Genomic DNA, 17,500 nt, shown 5'->3' with positions numbered 1-17,500 from the left:
TTTCAGTTTCCTGTTGACATGTTTGCTCAGATATATAGTATGTGTAAAACATAATAATGAAGGATTTCTTTCTGACTTTTTTTCTTCATACTTGTAGCGACTTTCTCACATGATTACATATCAAAATCACTTCCACACTTGATTTTGATGAGTGTTTAGGATGTACAAATGACACTAGACGGTGGACAAAAGGCCAGCAACCCTTTAAAGGTGCCGTAGGTAGGATTGTGAAGATCCAGGACTTAGCCAAAAAATTTGAACATCGACAACTTCTCAGTCCCTCCCCCCTTTCTGCTAAAGCCCAAAACGGTCTCCTAAGCCCCTCCCCCCACAAGGGAGAATGAATGCATGTGCATGAGCAGTGATTGACACGCAGTTAGACACCCCCCCGGCTACACACTGGCTGCATTGCGTGAGCGTGTCAGCTGCGTGGCGTGTCCGTTTTTATGTTTTTATTTCGACTCCCATGTTAACAGGTCAGAGCTTACACGCTGCCTGCGTGACACGCACGTCTCAGGCGCAGCTCGAGCCACGCCGAAAACGCGTGGATGCTAGAAATAGGACCGACGCCTATTTTTCACGCGACACGCAAACGTGTTGGAAGCGTTTCCAGGTTAAATAGAATAGGAAAAGATATTTATATGTCATTTTGACACGAATACATATTAATAAATGACATGTTGGTGTTGAAAGTCTCGAGGTTTTGACATGAATGCAGATATAAATGTAATAAAAAATAAAAAATATTCTGTAGCCTTTTTTGCCGTCATTACTGCCGACGTTGTCTTTGCTGTAATCAAATCAGTATATGTTTATGTTTAACATGGTATTTCAGTTTATCAATGGGAAACATCCAGACAAGGCTAGCAGCAGCAGCGCCGCGTCAGACACTCAATCCATGCAGCTGACACGCAACATAAACGCCACGCTCACGCCACGCTCACGCCACGCTCACGCCACGCAGGCAGTGTGTAGCCGTCCTTAAGGGGGACAACAGTAGCGAGTAGCATGAAAGACCAAAATGCCGCATAGGGAGGTTGGTCGGGGGGGCGGATGGGACAAACAACACAAGACTTACACCCAGTTTCACCCAAACCTAACTGTCCCGTTCTCGTGACGCATGTCAGCCAGTACGTCCTGACCCAGAGCGTCAAAAATGACGCCAAGATTCCCGACGCTAAAGGAGACTTTTAGCGTGAATAACAAACCAAGCGTCCCTATTTTACGTGATGGGAGAGTGAGAATGTGTTAGTTTACTTCTAACTGAAGCGGTGTGGATGTTTCCGTCACATGGCTTCACTTGAACTTCACAAAATTCTGAATATCTACAGTATATATTCACACGTGTGCTGTGCAACCACACGCAACACAAAGGCACTGTTTGATTCTGATTTGTCTCTTGTTTTGTTGAGTCATAGTCTCGTACTGTAAGACGTGTGCTGTATAATATTTTTTGATGTGTGGTGAATTTCTGGTTAGATTTTTTTTTGTTTTTTATCTTGGTTTTTATCGATGTGTAATTGAAATAATTTACAAATATGTTTGTGGTTTGTTACCTCCATCCATCCTCTTATCCATTAGCTGGAGCTGCAAAGATTAATCGATTAGTTGTCAACTGTTAAATTAATCGGCAACTATTTTTTATAACACATTTGAGTAAAAATTATCTGTTTCCAGCTTGTTAAATGTGAATATTTTTCTAGTTTCTTCTCTCCTCTGTGACAGTAAACTGAATATATTTGAGTTGTGGACAAAACAAGACATTTGAGGACGTCATCTTGGGCTTTTTGGGAAACACTGATCCACATTTTTCACCATTTTCTGACATTTTACAGACCAAACAACTAATCCATAAATCCAGAAAATAGTCGACAGATTAATCGACTCAATTTTTTTGAGCTTTAACCTCCTTTGAACTGTCTTTTATTTCTTTTAAAACATGTTCTTTTCCTATTCTTACCTACACTGTACAGGCAAGCAAGCAATTTGTAACGTCGATTTTAAAAGGTGGACGTCATTTTGGGCTTTGGGAAACACTGATCGACATTTTTCACATTTTTCTGGCATTTTATAGACCAAACAACTAATCGATTAAAGCTATAGTGCGTAGTTTCTGTCGCCCCCATGAGGAATTCTAAGTAATGACAACAACACTGTCGCAGCGTCCACATGATACATGATGGACTCTTCAGAAGAGGTCATTATCTTCACTCTAGTTTCTGCGCGGGAAAGTCACCGGACGCCACAATCTTCTGAACATAGTCATACTGAGAGATACAGAGAGAGTTGTGTGGAGCTGATAGTCTTAATCAGCTTTGTAGCAACTCATTTGGCAACGGCTTGAATGTAACGGAGGTTTAATAATATCAAAAAGTTACGCACTAAAGCTTTAATCAGTCCTTCCAGAAAAATGCGGAGTTTTTTTGTGATTGTTGCGAGCAAAAATGTACGTTTTCTTAAAAAATGCGATGGAATATGCGGGATATTTATGCAATTTTATGCGATGAAATTGCGGGAACTTGCAAAAACTGCGGTTTCATCGTGGCTTCATCGCGGGGTTTGCAGCTTTTCGATGATGTTCACGTCGCGTAATTACGTCACTTCATAACATCACTTCATAACGTTCCTATGGCAACAGGGGAAAATGGCTGCTCTTGTGTGAAGTATTTCACACAAGAGCAGCCATTTTCCCCTGAAATCATGCAAGCCCCGCATATTTTGCGCGGAAATCAGCAATTTATGCGGCAAAAGTGCGGCGTATTTGAAAAAATGCGGCCCCCGCATAATTATGCAGACTTTGGCTGATTATGCATTGAATTATGCGATCACATAATCACGTTTTTCTGGAGGGACTGGTTAATCCAGAAAATAATCGACGGATACATTTTAAAGCTTCGAAGCTTTGTAAATTATAGAGTGTGGTCTAGACCGACTCTGTCTGTAAAGTGTCTCGAGATAACTCCTGTTATGATTTGATACTATAAATAAAATTGAATTGAATTGAATAAATCAACAATTGAAAATAATCATTAGTTGCAGCTTTAGCTGGAGCCAATCCCAGCTGACGTGAATTGAATTTGTTGTGCGTTTTGTGAAACTTCTTTCGTCGTACACAGTTTGGTGGAACAGTTCACTCTATATTCATACAAAAACACTTTTAAAATGCATAAATTCACAGATATTCATATGAAGTTTGTCACATTTGTGCAGTGGGACTGAAGCCTCGCCATAACACGAAAAAGTTAAGAATCTGTGATTTGTTTGTAATATATTTGTAGCGACTTGTCACTGTCGACCAGTCATGGGAGTGGAGTTCTTTATAAGGCCAGTATTACCTTCAGATTAGCTCTGGTCAAACACTACATCATTGTCATATTTCACTTTCGTAAATAAAATATCTCCCTCATAAATGTGTTGCATTGTTTATTTATTGGCTTGTTTCTATGGAGTTATTTTTGTGTCATTAAGTTCAAACTAAACTACTAAAGTATAGTTTAGAGTTACACAAATATTTAGTTTGCAACTTTTGAGTTTTGCCTTTGAGATGAACATTTTAGTGCTTTATTTAGTGATTTTTGATGATACTTAAAGGAACACGCCGACTTATTGGGAATTTAGCTTATTCACCGTAACCCCAAGAGTTAGACAAGTCCATACATACCCTTCTCATCTCCGTGGGTGCTGTAAGGCTGTCTGATGGCCCCAGAGGCAGCAGCCTATCACAGAACATGCAGGTGAATGGTTCCAGCTAGCCTACTGCTCCCAATAAGTAACAAAATAACGCCAACATGTTCCTATTTACATGTTGTGATTTGTAGAGTCACAGCGTGTACAAAAAACAACGTAAAAATTCTCAGACAGGTTTGCTGCAAAGCAAATCATTCCGCCCAAGTACTATATTCTTCCGCCTGAGAATATAGTTCCCGGTTTGTTTACGGTTAGAAGACGGCTGTGTCTCATGTTACGTTGTTTTTTGTACATGCTGTGACTCTACAAATCACAACATGTAAATAGGAACATGTTGGCGTTATTTTGTCACTTATTGGGAGCAGTAGGCTAGCTGGAACCATTCACCTGCATGTACTGTGCTGGCCTGCTGCCGCTGGAGCCGTCAGACAGAGTTACAGCACCCACGGAGATGAGAAGGGTATGTATGGACTTGTCTAACTCTCTATGGTGAATAAGCTAAATTCCCAATAAGTCGGCGTGTTCCTTTAAACTAAAAGGCCCAAAACTAATTCCATACTTCACCAGCTCTGTCTGTTGCAACATGACATGTCGGGGACTTTGAGAGTGACAGCTTTGTTTGTTGTTTACCAGAAATATATCAATTATTTTGAGTCACACTTCTTTTGGGAAAATACCACGTGAAAGACCTGCTTCTCGACATCGCATTACTGTGAATTATTATTGTGACGTTCAGTTCAAACAAAGATTTTGACAGTAACTCAAATATTTTGTTTGCAAGTTTTACCTTTTGAGATGGCCATTTTATTTTGTTGTTGCTTTAGTTAGTGAGTTTTGTGTGATACTTAAAGGCACAAAACTAATTCCTAGCTCTGTCTGTTGCAACATGTTGTTTACCACAGATATCTCATTGTTTTGAGTCACACCTCTTTGGGGAAATGCCACGTGAAAGTTCCCACGTGAGCCACTTTTCACAAGAAATGCCAAGTTTTCAACATCGGTGTTTCCCTCGTAAAGCTGAATAACCTGAATGGTAGGTGGCATGCCACAGCTTGTGCCCACTGTACGTTATCTGTTACTAAGAAAAGAGATGTGGATCTTGACATCTTATCATGGTCTTGCATCGCCAGAACTTTATCTCCACAGCGCTGTGTAGTAAAGTCTGGCTCCACCACTGATGCATTCTGGGATAGGAGGAAAACACTCTGGGTTGTTTGTAGCCTGGGAAAACTCTGATGAACTTCTGGCAAATTTGAGATTTGCTCTGCAAGTCAGTCTGGCCAAGACCCCATTCAAGCCCATTTCCAATTTTTCCAAATCGAGGCACCAATCACAACCGGTGAGGCGGGCTTTATATCAATCACAACCGTTGAGGCGGGCTTTACACTGTGACGATAGCGCAGCGACGGCGAGCAGCTTTTTGATACATTCAACGTGACGGCCACCGAAGCACAGCAACCCGTTGATGCCGCTGTCGCTGCTACGTCACCCGGATCGTTGGTCTGATTGGTTGAAGGACTATCCAATTGCGCCCAGAGGCATTTGAGTGGCGTCCGTTGGTGATGGCCCTTTGGAAATGGGCTGTGAATGAAGCTTGTCCAGACCCACTCTCAGTTACAACTGAGAAACGGTCTGGTGTTAACCAGGCTAGGTTGTTTGCATTTCTTTAAACTTTAATCTTTAAACCAATCACAATTGTCTTGGGTGGCGCTAAGCTCCGGACGCAGCGACGGTGGCTCTGCTAAATAGTCTCAGGAAGGAACTTGTTTTGGTGGAACATTTGCACCCCGCAAAAGAAAACTCCACATACAATATTAAATGAAGTTAACTGTTGACACAATACAGTAACGTGAGCTATTTAAATTAGCTGATACATGGTTAAACCTCATTAGCTCTTACCAGTGTATCTCCATGTGTACTTTGTCCACAGCAATCCCACCATTCAGTCCCAAAACCTCCCAGTTAGAGAGGAAATGTCCTAAACATATTCTTTGTAAATCTTTACAATCATTCCCAGAAAGAACCAAGCAGGTCTGCCTTGTTGCACCATCCAAATTTTCTTCAAAACTCGCCAGTTTCAGCGTGTAGCTCGCTAGCTCGAAGTTTGTTGTTGAGTTTGAGAACGGCAACACACAGTGATGGCGGATGTCGGGCTTTATCCTGGAAATGTACTTCCGTTGATCCAGACTATGTGTATCATTACATTTTCTAGTGAGTTATATTGACGTGACGCGAAGAATGCAAAATCTTACTTATGCTGAATTTTGTGTCTGTCAGATTGAAGAAAATATAGACCAGAGTCGGGCCAAATGGACGTTCAGCCTGCACTCACTTAACTGCATGTCTGTGTTATGCATTCAGTTTCTATAGGATTCAGCTGCGCTTATTTTGCTGCAGGAGAAAAATTGCATCTAAAACAGAGGAGGCATTAGGCCTGCCCTCCAAAGCTGGAACAGGCTGGCGGTTTAGGACATTTCGTTCAGATGGAAAGTGTTCAAGGGTCGACAAATCAACAGACTGATTCTAACCTTCATTGCATTTAATTTTTTTTGGGGGGTTGATTCAATGGTCAGACAACAGCAGGTTGGAGGGAGACTACAACATGGATTGCCTCCTGAAAATAAGAAATAAATCCCAAATATGTTGTAATGCTTGATCATTTTTAAATATTTATGATATCATAGCTCCAAGACTTTTCTAGAAATGTACACGCAAACATATTAGGGCACACTATTTCTTCACTCTGTGACAGTAAACTGAATACCTTTGGGCTTTGGGGAAACACTGATCTACATTTTCTGACGTTTTATAGACCAAAAAACTAATCAATTAATCAAGAAAATAATCAACAGATTATTCAACCATGAAAATAATAGTTAGTTGCAGCTCTAGCTGAGTCAGTGCGTCTCCTTTAAAGATCCATTGTGTAATGTGTGAGTTGATTCTTAGCAAAAACCCCTTTGTTCTTTCACAAATATGTGCTCATTCATGTGTAATTACTTCCACCAACTAATCAAAGTATTCTCCTAAGTGTAGAATCTGCCATTCAGAATCATTCAGAATACATACGAGCGAGTCACTCGTATGTATTCTGCCATGTTGCGCCTCTATCTTTAAAATACATTAGCCAAAGAGTAACATACCTCCGCCTTTCGTGCTTTTACACTCAGTGGCACCGTGCCGAATGCAAGAGGGAGATTACTCGATCTGCTGGCAGATTTGAAAGCCCGTTGAAGATGGAGGATCACGCTGATACTTTGCTAACATTATGTTATTTATGTTATGTTATGTTATGTTATGTTCAGCAGTGCAAATGTACTGTTTGTGTGCTTATGTGCTGAGGTGTTTTTTCATGTTCCCACACTGTTCTTATCTTTATGAGGATAGTCTGAGAGTTGCTTTTTTTTCCCTCTCCTCTCCTAATGTCATGCTGTGTCCCTGCGAGAGTTAAGAGAGAGTTGTTTTGGCGCCCTATATGGCGACTCGGTGTGTCTGTGCGTGTTGCTTTAATGTGACATGCACCTACAGCACCAGGACAAATTCCTTGTGTGTGTAAACGTACTTGGCAATAAAGCTTTTTCTGATTCTGATTTCTGATTCTGATTCTGATTCTGATTAGCTTGCATTCGTTTGGGAACCTGATAGCTGATGTTAGCAATGAAATGGTACCAAAATAACTAAAACGTAAAACTATTATTACACTGGAAGGAATACTCACAGACGAAGTCGTACTTCTTGGAATAATACGGCCACCGTGGGAGTTACATAACGCGATCAGAATGGGAGGGGCTAGAAAGTAATAATCAGTTTCACCGCTAGATGGGAGAAATTCTTACACAATGTACCTTTAAGTCCCTTCTTAAAACATACTTTTATTGAAGATCCTTTCCTCATTTCATTTGAGTTTGAACTGTCTTCTGTTTCCTTTGAAACATGTTTTCGCTGTACAGGTTTTTATACACCAAATAGTTTAAAAAACCTGATGTTTTTATGACTGCTCTATTTCATTTTGCTGTTTTGTAAAGCACTTTGTAACGTGGACATGCGTCATGGTAGCTCGCTGTCACGTCACGATTTGGGAGGTGTCTGAGCCATAGACTGTATATAAGAATGGACCAACAGATCCCGTGTCTCTGGACGGAGACCAGTGAAGGATATTAGAAGCACTTTTCCGGTGATGGCTGAGCGTTACTGAGCAGCCTCCAACTGAGCTTGAAGACGTAGATGTGACGTGAAAGTTGGAAGTCTTCTGGTAGCTGTGCCAAGAGAAATCTCAATAATTCCCAATCTAGCAGAGACGGAGAGCGTAGGTATATGTAAGGAGATAACATAGACACAGGCTAATTATTGATCACTAAAATGCTAGTTAACATTAGTAATTACACTTAAACAGCTAATGTGAGTCGAAACTGCCTGCGAGCTTCTCCTGTACTATACGGTAATTCCTCTACTATGAGACAATAAGTTGCATGGTTATGACACAATCGTTAGCCTATTTTTATAAAAACGTCTGCTACGGAGCCATAACGTGAGGTACAAGGTAATGGAGCCTTTTATACATTGTCGTGTTTCTTTAGAAATAAACAACGGACAAATAGAGTCTTTAAACGCTTCAGATGTAAAGTTATTCTCTGTCAAAGTGACGTCAAAATGAATGGCAGTCAATGGGATGCTAACGGGGGGTGATCGCTTTGTAGCATCAAAATGGTGCCAAAGGAGATTCGAGCTCTGAAGCGAAGCTTACCCCCTTGGTCTGAGCCCGCCCACCATTTTGGGATACTACACTATCGATTGCCAGGGGCAACAGTAGGGTTGGGTACCGAAACGCGGTGCCAATAGGGCACCGGTTCCGACCTAAACGGTAGTAACGAGACCGAATAAGAACGAAAATTTCGGTGCCTTATTTCGGTGCCTGACTTTACACTCCACTCAACAGCAGGTAACGTTAGCCTCCCTTTAGCTAGCAGCTGGATTAAACAGGGTTAAAATGCTGACAGCTAACGTTAAACAGTGTAAAGTGTGACTGTATTTCAACAGTCTGCTCTGCAGCGCAGCAGATTCCGACGTCGGAAAAACACGGACGGTGCGTTCACTGAAACTGGTAACCTACAGCCTCGCGGTGCATCCAAAGTTATTGTAAAATACCCTTTTCCCATCTGGTGGTTGTTTTTGTCATTCAACAGCAATTTACTGGTGAAATAAGTTATTGTTTATTATAAGTTATAGTTATTACATTACTATTAAATAGGGCCGGGACTCGATTAAAAAAATTAATCTAATTAATTAGAGGCTTTGTAATTAATTAATCGAAATTAATTGCATTTTAATTGCATCGGTCGGGCTAACGTCCACGCTAACTCCTATGTGTTTTGCGTTGAGGTGATATTTGAGGCTCGATGTGCTGCGGTGATACGCAAATTCCTTGTTGCATAGCTTGCACACAACCATGCTCTTGTCGACGCTTCCATCCTTTAGTTTTTTAAAACAAAATTTCCCATCCACGGGGCCAAGCAAAGCGGTCTCGTCAGCTTCTTCGTTCATGTTCACTGTGGTTTGTTGTTGTCGGAAGTCAAGAACGCTAGTTGGTGCTCCAGTATAATCGGTCCGTCGAAACTCATTCATTGAAAAACGTTCCGCGGTGCAAAAATAAGTGTGGTTAAAATTATGTTATTTATTTTTTGCGTAATTAATTAACGCGTTAAAGTCCCGTAATTAATTAATCTTAATTAACGCGTTAAAGTCCCGGCCCTACTATTAAATCATTTAATTTTGACCATATGGCCGTAGGAATAAACAAGTTGTTCTTAAATGTCGCCGACTGTTGTTTAGTACCCTTCTTTTTTTTCTTCTTTTTTTTTAACTTTCTTAAAAAGTATCGGTTCAGGCACCGTTGAGGCACCGGCACCGTTTTAAAAGTACCGCTTTAGCACCGGTATCAGAAAAAAAAAAAAACGATACCCAACTCTAGGCAACAGTGTAAGAGCGCTGCATTTCAAAACCCTGGACGAAATGGATGTGGAACTGTGAACTGTGTATGTTCTATAAATTATTCAAATACAACTTTTCATCCATCCACGCGACGTTCACTACACGTTCAAACGAGGCCACGGCCCTTTAGGAGACAGGAAGTGTTGCTTGAAGTCATCAAGGGGGTAAGCCTCTCCCCCTTACTCGTACCTCCTATGGCGCCATTTTGATGCTAACAAGCCATCACCTCCCGTTAGCATCCCATTGACTGCCATTCATTTTGACGTCACTTTGACAGAGAATAACTTTACATCTGAAGAGTTTAAAGACTCTATTTGTCCATTGTTTATTTCTAAAAACACACAACAATATATAAAAGGCTCCATTACCTTGTACCTCACGTTATGGCTCCGTAGCAGACGTTTTTATAAAAATAGGCTAACGATTGGGTCATAACCACGAGACTTACTGTCTCATAGTAGAGGAATTACCGTATAGTACAGGAGAAGCTCTCAGGCAGTTTGGACTTACAAGCTGTTTAAGTTGGCGACATTTAAGAACAACTTGTTTATTCCTACGGCCATATGGTCAAAATTAAATGATTTAATAGTAGGGCCGGGACTTTAACGCGTTAATTAAGATTAATTAATTACGGGACTTTAACGCGTTAATTAATTACGCAAAAAATAAATAACATAATTTTAACCACACTTATTTTTGCACCGCGGAACGTTTTTCAATGAATGAGTTTCGACGGACCGATTATACTGGAGCACCAACTAGCGTTCTTGACTTCCGACAACAACAAACCACAGTGAACATGAACGAAGAAGCTGACGAGACCGCTTTGCTTGGCCCCGTGGATGGGAAATTTTGTTTTAAAAAACTAAAGGATGGAAGCGTCGACAAGAGCATGGTTGTGTGCAAGCTATGCAACAAGGAATTTGCGTATCACCGCAGCACATCGAGCCTCAAATATCACCTCAACGCAAAACACATAGGAGTTAGCGTGGACGTTAGCCCGACCGATGCAATTAAAATGCAATTAATTTCGATTAATTAATTACAAAGCCTCTAATTAATTAGATTAATTTTTTTAATCGAGTCCCGGCCCTATTTAATAGTAATGTAATAACTATAACTTATAATAAACAATAACTTATTTCACCAGTAAATTGCTGTTGAATGACAAAAACAACCACCAGATGGGAAAAGGGTATTTTACAATAACTTTGGATGCACCGCGAGGCTGTAGGTTACCAGTTTCAGTGAACGCACCGTCCGTGTTTTTCCGACGTCGGCATCTGCTGCGCTGCAGAGCAGACTGTTGAAATACAGTCACACTTTACACTGTTTAACGTTAGCTGTCAGCATTTTAACCCTGTTTAATCCAGCTGCTAGCTAAAGGGAGGCTAACGTTACCTGCTGTTGAGTGGAGTGTAAAGTCAGGCACCGAAATAAGGCACCGAAATTTTCGTTCTTATTCGGTCTCGTTACTACCGTTTAGGTCGGAACCGGTGCCCTATTGGCACCGCGTTTCGGTACCCAACCCTACTGTTGCCCCTGGCAATCGATAGTGTAGTATCCCAAAATGGTGGGCGGGCTCAGACCAAGGGGGTAAGCTTCGCTTCAGAGCTCGAATCTCCTTTGGCACCATTTTGATGCTACAAAGCGATCACCCCCCGTTAGCATCCCATTGACTGCCATTCATTTTGACGTCACTTTGACAGAGAATAACTTTACATCTGAAGCGTTTAAAGACTCTATTTGTCCGTTGTTTATTTCTAAAGAAACACGACAATGTATAAAAGGCTCCATTACCTTGTACCTCACGTTATGGCTCCGTAGCAGACGTTTTTATAAAAATAGGCTAACGATTGTGTCATAACCATGCAACTTATTGTCTCATAGTAGAGGAATTACCGTATAGTACAGGAGAAGCTCGCAGGCAGTTTCGACTCACATTAGCTGTTTAAGTGTAATTACTAATGTTAACTAGCATTTTAGTGATCAATAATTAGCCTGTGTCTATGTTATCTCCTTACATATACCTACGCTCTCCGTCTCTGCTAGATTGGGAATGATTGAGATTTCTCTTGGCACAGCTACCAGAAGACTTCCAACTTTCAGACAGGTTGCTCACGTCACATCTACGTCTTCAAGCTCAGTTGGAGGCTGCTCAGTAACGCTCAGCCATCACTGGAAATGTGCTTCTAATATCCTTCACTGGTCTCCGTCCAGAGACACGGGATCTGTTGGTCCACTCTTATATACTGTCTATGGAATTCATGCTTGAAATGCGCTATGTCCGTTGGTTTCATACAGCTTCTATAATGTCGGCCCACTCTGAGCTGTCTGTGATCAAATCCTCCGTCCTGATGTCTGAACTCTGAGGTTAAATGTGAACAAGCTGGTCTGTTGGTATTGATTTTATGTCGACGGGTTTCGGGGGTCATTGTCTTCAATTAAGCCAGACCACAATGGTAAATCACACAAGATTTGACCTTTGACCCTTTCTCCTCTCTTCAGCCTTTGTGCCTTCTTTGCTTCCAGTTTGATCTTAAATACACCGGCAGCAGGAACCGGAGCCATCGCTCAACTCTTGATCAATGATTGACAGTCATTCGTTGTGCAGCGTTGTTTATAGTTTTACAATGTGTTTTTAAAAAGCAAGTAGCCTTTATAATGTTGTAAAGACAACTTGCAGTTATTTTAAGCAACTTCAAGTCAACATTCAATTTAAGCAATTAGCAGAATTACAAATCATACTTGCAGGATATTATAATAGACAAAAAGAAACATGTAAAGCAGAGACATTTTGGTTATCAGCACATAAACACATGAACATTATCACAAATGTCTAATTCAGTACCCTTTAAATTGCATTACATTACATTTAGTGCCTTTTTAAAGGCAAATTCCATAACAATAGGGGAGCGTGCCTATGTTCCCACATTTCTAAGATTTATTTTTCCAAAATTAGGCCCCATGTTTCCACATTTCCTTTTTTATAAATTTGTATCAGATTGTATCCCCCTTTATCCCAATTTGGTAGACAGTTACAACCAACCTACTATCCAGTAGCAATGGACTACAGATGGAATGTAACCCTAACCCTAACATAGGGCCTAATTTTAAGAAAGATTTTAGAAATGTGGGAACATAGGGCCTAATTTTAAGAAAGATTTTAGAAATGTGGGAACATAGGGCCTAATTTTAAGAAAAATCTTAGAAATGTGGGAACATAGGGCCTAATTTTAAGAAAAATCTTAGAAATGTGGGAACATCGGGCCTAATTTTAAGAAAAATCTTAGAAATGTGGGAACATAGGGCCTAATTTTAAGAAAAATCTTAGAAATGTGGGAACATCGGGCCTAATTTTAAGAAAAATCTTAGAAATGTGGGAACATAGGGCCTAATTTTAAGAAAGATTTTTAGAAATGTGGGAACATAGGGCCTAATTTTAAGAAAGATTTTTAGAAATGTGGGAACATAGGGCCTAATTTTAAGAAAGATTTTTAGAAATGTGGGAACATAGGGCCTAATTTTAAGAAAAATCTTAGAAATGTGGGAACATAGGGCCTAATTTTAAGAAAAATCTTAGAAATGTGGGAACATAGGGCCTAATTTTAAGAAAAATCTTAGAAATGTGGGAACATCGGGCCTAATTTTAAGAAAAATCTTAGAAATGTGGGAACATAGGGCCTAATTTTAAGAAAAATCTTAGAAATGTGGGAACATAGGGCCTAATTTTAAGAAAAATCTTAGAAATGTGGGAACATAGGGCCTAATTTTAAGAAAGATTTTAGAAATGTGGGAACATAGGGCCTAATTTTAAGAAAGATTTTTAGAAATGTGGGAACATAGGGCCTAATTTTAAGAAAGATTTTTAGAAATGTGGGAACATAGGGCCTAATTTTAAGAAAAATCTTAGAAATGTGGGAACATAGGGCCTAATTTTAAGAAAAATCTTAGAAATGTGGGAACATAGGGCCTAATTTTAAGAAAAATCTTAGAAATGTGGGAACATAGGGCCTAATTTTAAGAAAGATTTTTAGAAATGTGGGAACATAGGGCTTAATTTTAAGAAAAATCTTAGAAATGTGGGAACATAGGGCCTAATTTTAAGAAAAATCTTAGAAATGTGGGAACATAGGGCCTAATTTTAAGAAAGATTTTTAGAAATGTGGGAACATAGGGCTTAATTTTAAGAAAAATCTTAGAAATGTGGGAACATCGGGCCTAATTTTAAGAAAAATCTTAGAAATGTGGGAACATAGGGCCTAATTTTAAGAAAAATCTTAGAAATGTGGGAACATAGGGCCTAATTTTAAGAAAAATCTTAGAAATGTGGGAACATCGGGCCTAATTTTAAGAAAAATCTTAGAAATGTGGGAACATAGGGCCTAATTTTAAGAAAGATTTTTAGAAATGTGGGAACATAGGGCCTAATTTTAAGAAAGATTTTAGAAATGTGGGAACATAGGGCCTAATTTTAAGAAAGATCTTAGAAATGTGGGAACATAGGGCCTAATTTTAAGAAAAATCTTAGAAATGTGGGAACATAGGGCCTAATTTTAAGAAAAATCTTAGAAATGTGGGAACATCGGGCCTAATTTTAAGAAAAATCTTAGAAATGTGGGAACATCGGGCCTAATTTTAAGAAAAATCTTAGAAATGTGGGAACATAGGGCCTAATTTTAAGAAAGATTTTTAGAAATGTGGGAACATAGGGCTAATTTTAAGAAAAATCTTAGAAATGTGGGAACATAGGGCCTAATTTTAAGAAAAATCTTAGAAATGTGGGAACATAGGGCCTAATTTTAAGAAAGATTTTAGAAATGTGGGAACATAGGGCTAATTTTAAGAAAAATCTTAGAAATGTGGGAACATCGGGCCTAATTTTAAGAAAAATCTTAGAAATGTGGGAACATCGGGCCTAATTTTAAGAAAAATCTTAGAAATGTGGGAACATAGGGCCTAATTTTAAGAAAAATCTTAGAAATGTGGGAACATAGGGCCTAATTTTAAGAAAGATTTTTAGAAATGTGGGAACATAGGGCCTAATTTTAAGAAAAATCTTAGAAATGTGGGAACATAGGGCCTAATTTTAAGAAAAATCTTAGAAATGTGGGAACATAGGGCCTAATTTTAAGAAAGATTTTAGAAATGTGGGAACATAGGGCTTAATTTTAAGAAAAATCTTAGAAATGTGGGAACATCGGGCCTAATTTTAAGAAAAATCTTAGAAATGTGGGAACATCGGGCCTAATTTTAAGAAAAATCTTAGAAATGTGGGAACATAGGGCCTAATTTTAAGAAAAATCTTAGAAATGTGGGAACATCGGGCCTAATTTTAAGAAAAATCTTAGAAATGTGGGAACATAGGGCCTAATTTTAAGAAAAATCTTAGAAATGTGGGAACATAGGGCCTAATTTTAAGAAAGATTTTAGAAATGTGGGAACATAGGGCCTAATTTTAAGAAAAATCTTAGAAATGTGGGAACATAGGGCCTAATTTTAAGAAAAATCTTAGAAATGTGGGAACATAGGGCCTAATTTTAAGAAAAATCTTAGAAATGTGGGAACATAGGGCCTAATTTTAAGAAAAATCTTAGAAATGTGGGAACATAGGGCCTAATTTTAAGAAAAATCTTAGAAATGTGGGAACATCGGGCCTAATTTTAAGAAAAATCTTAGAAATGTGGGAACATCGGGCCTAATTTTAAGAAAAATCTTAGAAATGTGGGAACATCGGGCCTAATTTTAAGAAAAATCTTAGAAATGTGGGAACATAGGGCCTAATTTTAAGAAAGATTTTTAGAAATGTGGGAACATAGGGCTTAATTTTAAGAAAAATCTTAGAAATGTGGGAACATAGGGCCTAATTTTAAGAAAGATTTTTAGAAATGTGGGAACATAGGGCCTAATTTCAAGAAAAATCTTAGAAATGTGGGAACATAGGGCCTAATTTTAAGAAAAATCTTAGAAATGTGGGAACATATGGCTGTGGGAACATAGGGCTGACCCCAAAAGTAGTTGTTAAAAAAAAGAAGTATTTTCTGAGGTTTTGATTGATTTTCTTCTACAGCGTCTTTCTACAACGAAGTCTTTGTTGTTACTTTGTTGAATAACTTACTGCATCTCTTTAGTTTACTTTTTCTGATAAATATTAGTCTTCACTTTTTGTCAATAAATTATTTGATGTATCCTCGAACTGCTTCCGCCTGTCCCTTGTTTTCCCTCCTGGGTTTATTTAATTGTAAGTCCTCCTCTCCTATAGACAACACAGGGACATCACAGACTGTTAAACGTTTGCTTTTACCTTTATTGTTTGTTGGGTCATTTAATCCTTGTGTGGCCCTCGGGTCAAATATACGGGTTTCTTTCAACCAAATTGCCCAAAAATAACATGGATGGTTCCATACACGAAACAGGCTATAACTATGCATCAACATACGTTCCTCTGATCTTAATTATTCCATCCATCCATCCATCTTCGTCCGTTTATCCGGTATCGGGTCGCGGGGGGAGCAGCTCCAGCAGGGGACCCCAAACTTCCCTTTCCCGAGCCACATTAACCAGCTCCGACTGGGGGATCCCGAGGCGTTCCCAGGCCAGGGTGGAGATATAATCCCTCCACCTAGTCCTGGGTCTTCCCCGAGGCCTCCTCCCAGCTGGACGTGCCTGGAACACCTCCCTAGGGAGGCGCCCAGGGGGCATCCTTACCAGACGCCCGAACCACCTCAACTGGCTCCTTTCGACGCGACGGAGCAGCGGCTCTACTCCGAGCTCCTCACGGATGACTGAGCTTCTCACCCTATCTCTAAGGGAGACGCCTTTATGCTTTATAAAAACACGTAAGGGTTAAGCTATTTCACAACAAGGCTTATGGCACTTTCATGGTTTCATTTTAAAAACATAAGCACAAAATAATCACAAACAACTTCAACTGTTCAAAAAGAGAACGCATGAATAACTTCACTCTCTTTTTATTAATTTATTCGTATTAATAGCATCATGCAGTTTTTTTTTTTATATGTCATTTTCTTGTGTTTTTACAAAATGTTTTGTATAATACACCAGTGTAACATTAAACAGGCCAGGGATGTAACCTATAAAAGTAAACGTCTTTTAGCTTCATTTTTACAGCTGCTATTGAACCCTATGTTGCTCTTTCGCCACCAGCTCAACAGTGTGGTCCCGAAGTTTAAAACCCCATTAATTTTCTCCGTAATGATTTTGATTATTAGCCATAATGTCTAAACCATACAAGATAGACTGACCACGAGCTACGGGGTTTTGAAACAAAGGTTTATGCTTCTGTGGGAGCCAGAAGTCTGTATGAAATCAACCTTGTTTTAAGAAAAACATGTTTTATTCGCTATTGTAGGGAGAAATACTACACTACCCACAATCCTAAGTGTTAGCAGCGACGTCTCTGATTGGTGGGACTCGCTGTAGCCATGGAAATGTATAGCGATCCGCGAACGGCTATAGCTAGCTAGCTAGCTAGCTGCTACCACTGAAGTTTCTGTACACAGTCTTTTTTTTGCTGTTTTCAAAATGTTCTTTTGCGCCGAATCAAATGTTTTAAGGTCACGATTCATCTCATAGCTGTTTGGCTTTGTCCCAGGCTTAACAATCTTTATATACTGTTAAACATTTTCTAAAACGAGATATTTGAATAAGGAAAATCACTTCTGGAACCAGAGCCGTTAAAAAAATGTCGGTCACTGTTGAGCTCTATGACCTCTTCTGAACATGCTTAAACTTTGTATTCAAAACTAATTACTTTCATTACAGCATGCAGGTCTGCTGAGGAGAGTATGTATTTGCGTGTGTG

The sequence above is a fragment of the Sander lucioperca genome, chromosome 2 (genome assembly GCF_008315115.2).
Source record: "Sander lucioperca isolate FBNREF2018 chromosome 2, SLUC_FBN_1.2, whole genome shotgun sequence".
Taxonomy (NCBI): Eukaryota; Metazoa; Chordata; class Actinopteri; order Perciformes; family Percidae; genus Sander; species Sander lucioperca.
The sequence above is the reverse complement of the archived record's forward strand: the minus strand, read 5'-3'. Positions refer to the sequence as shown.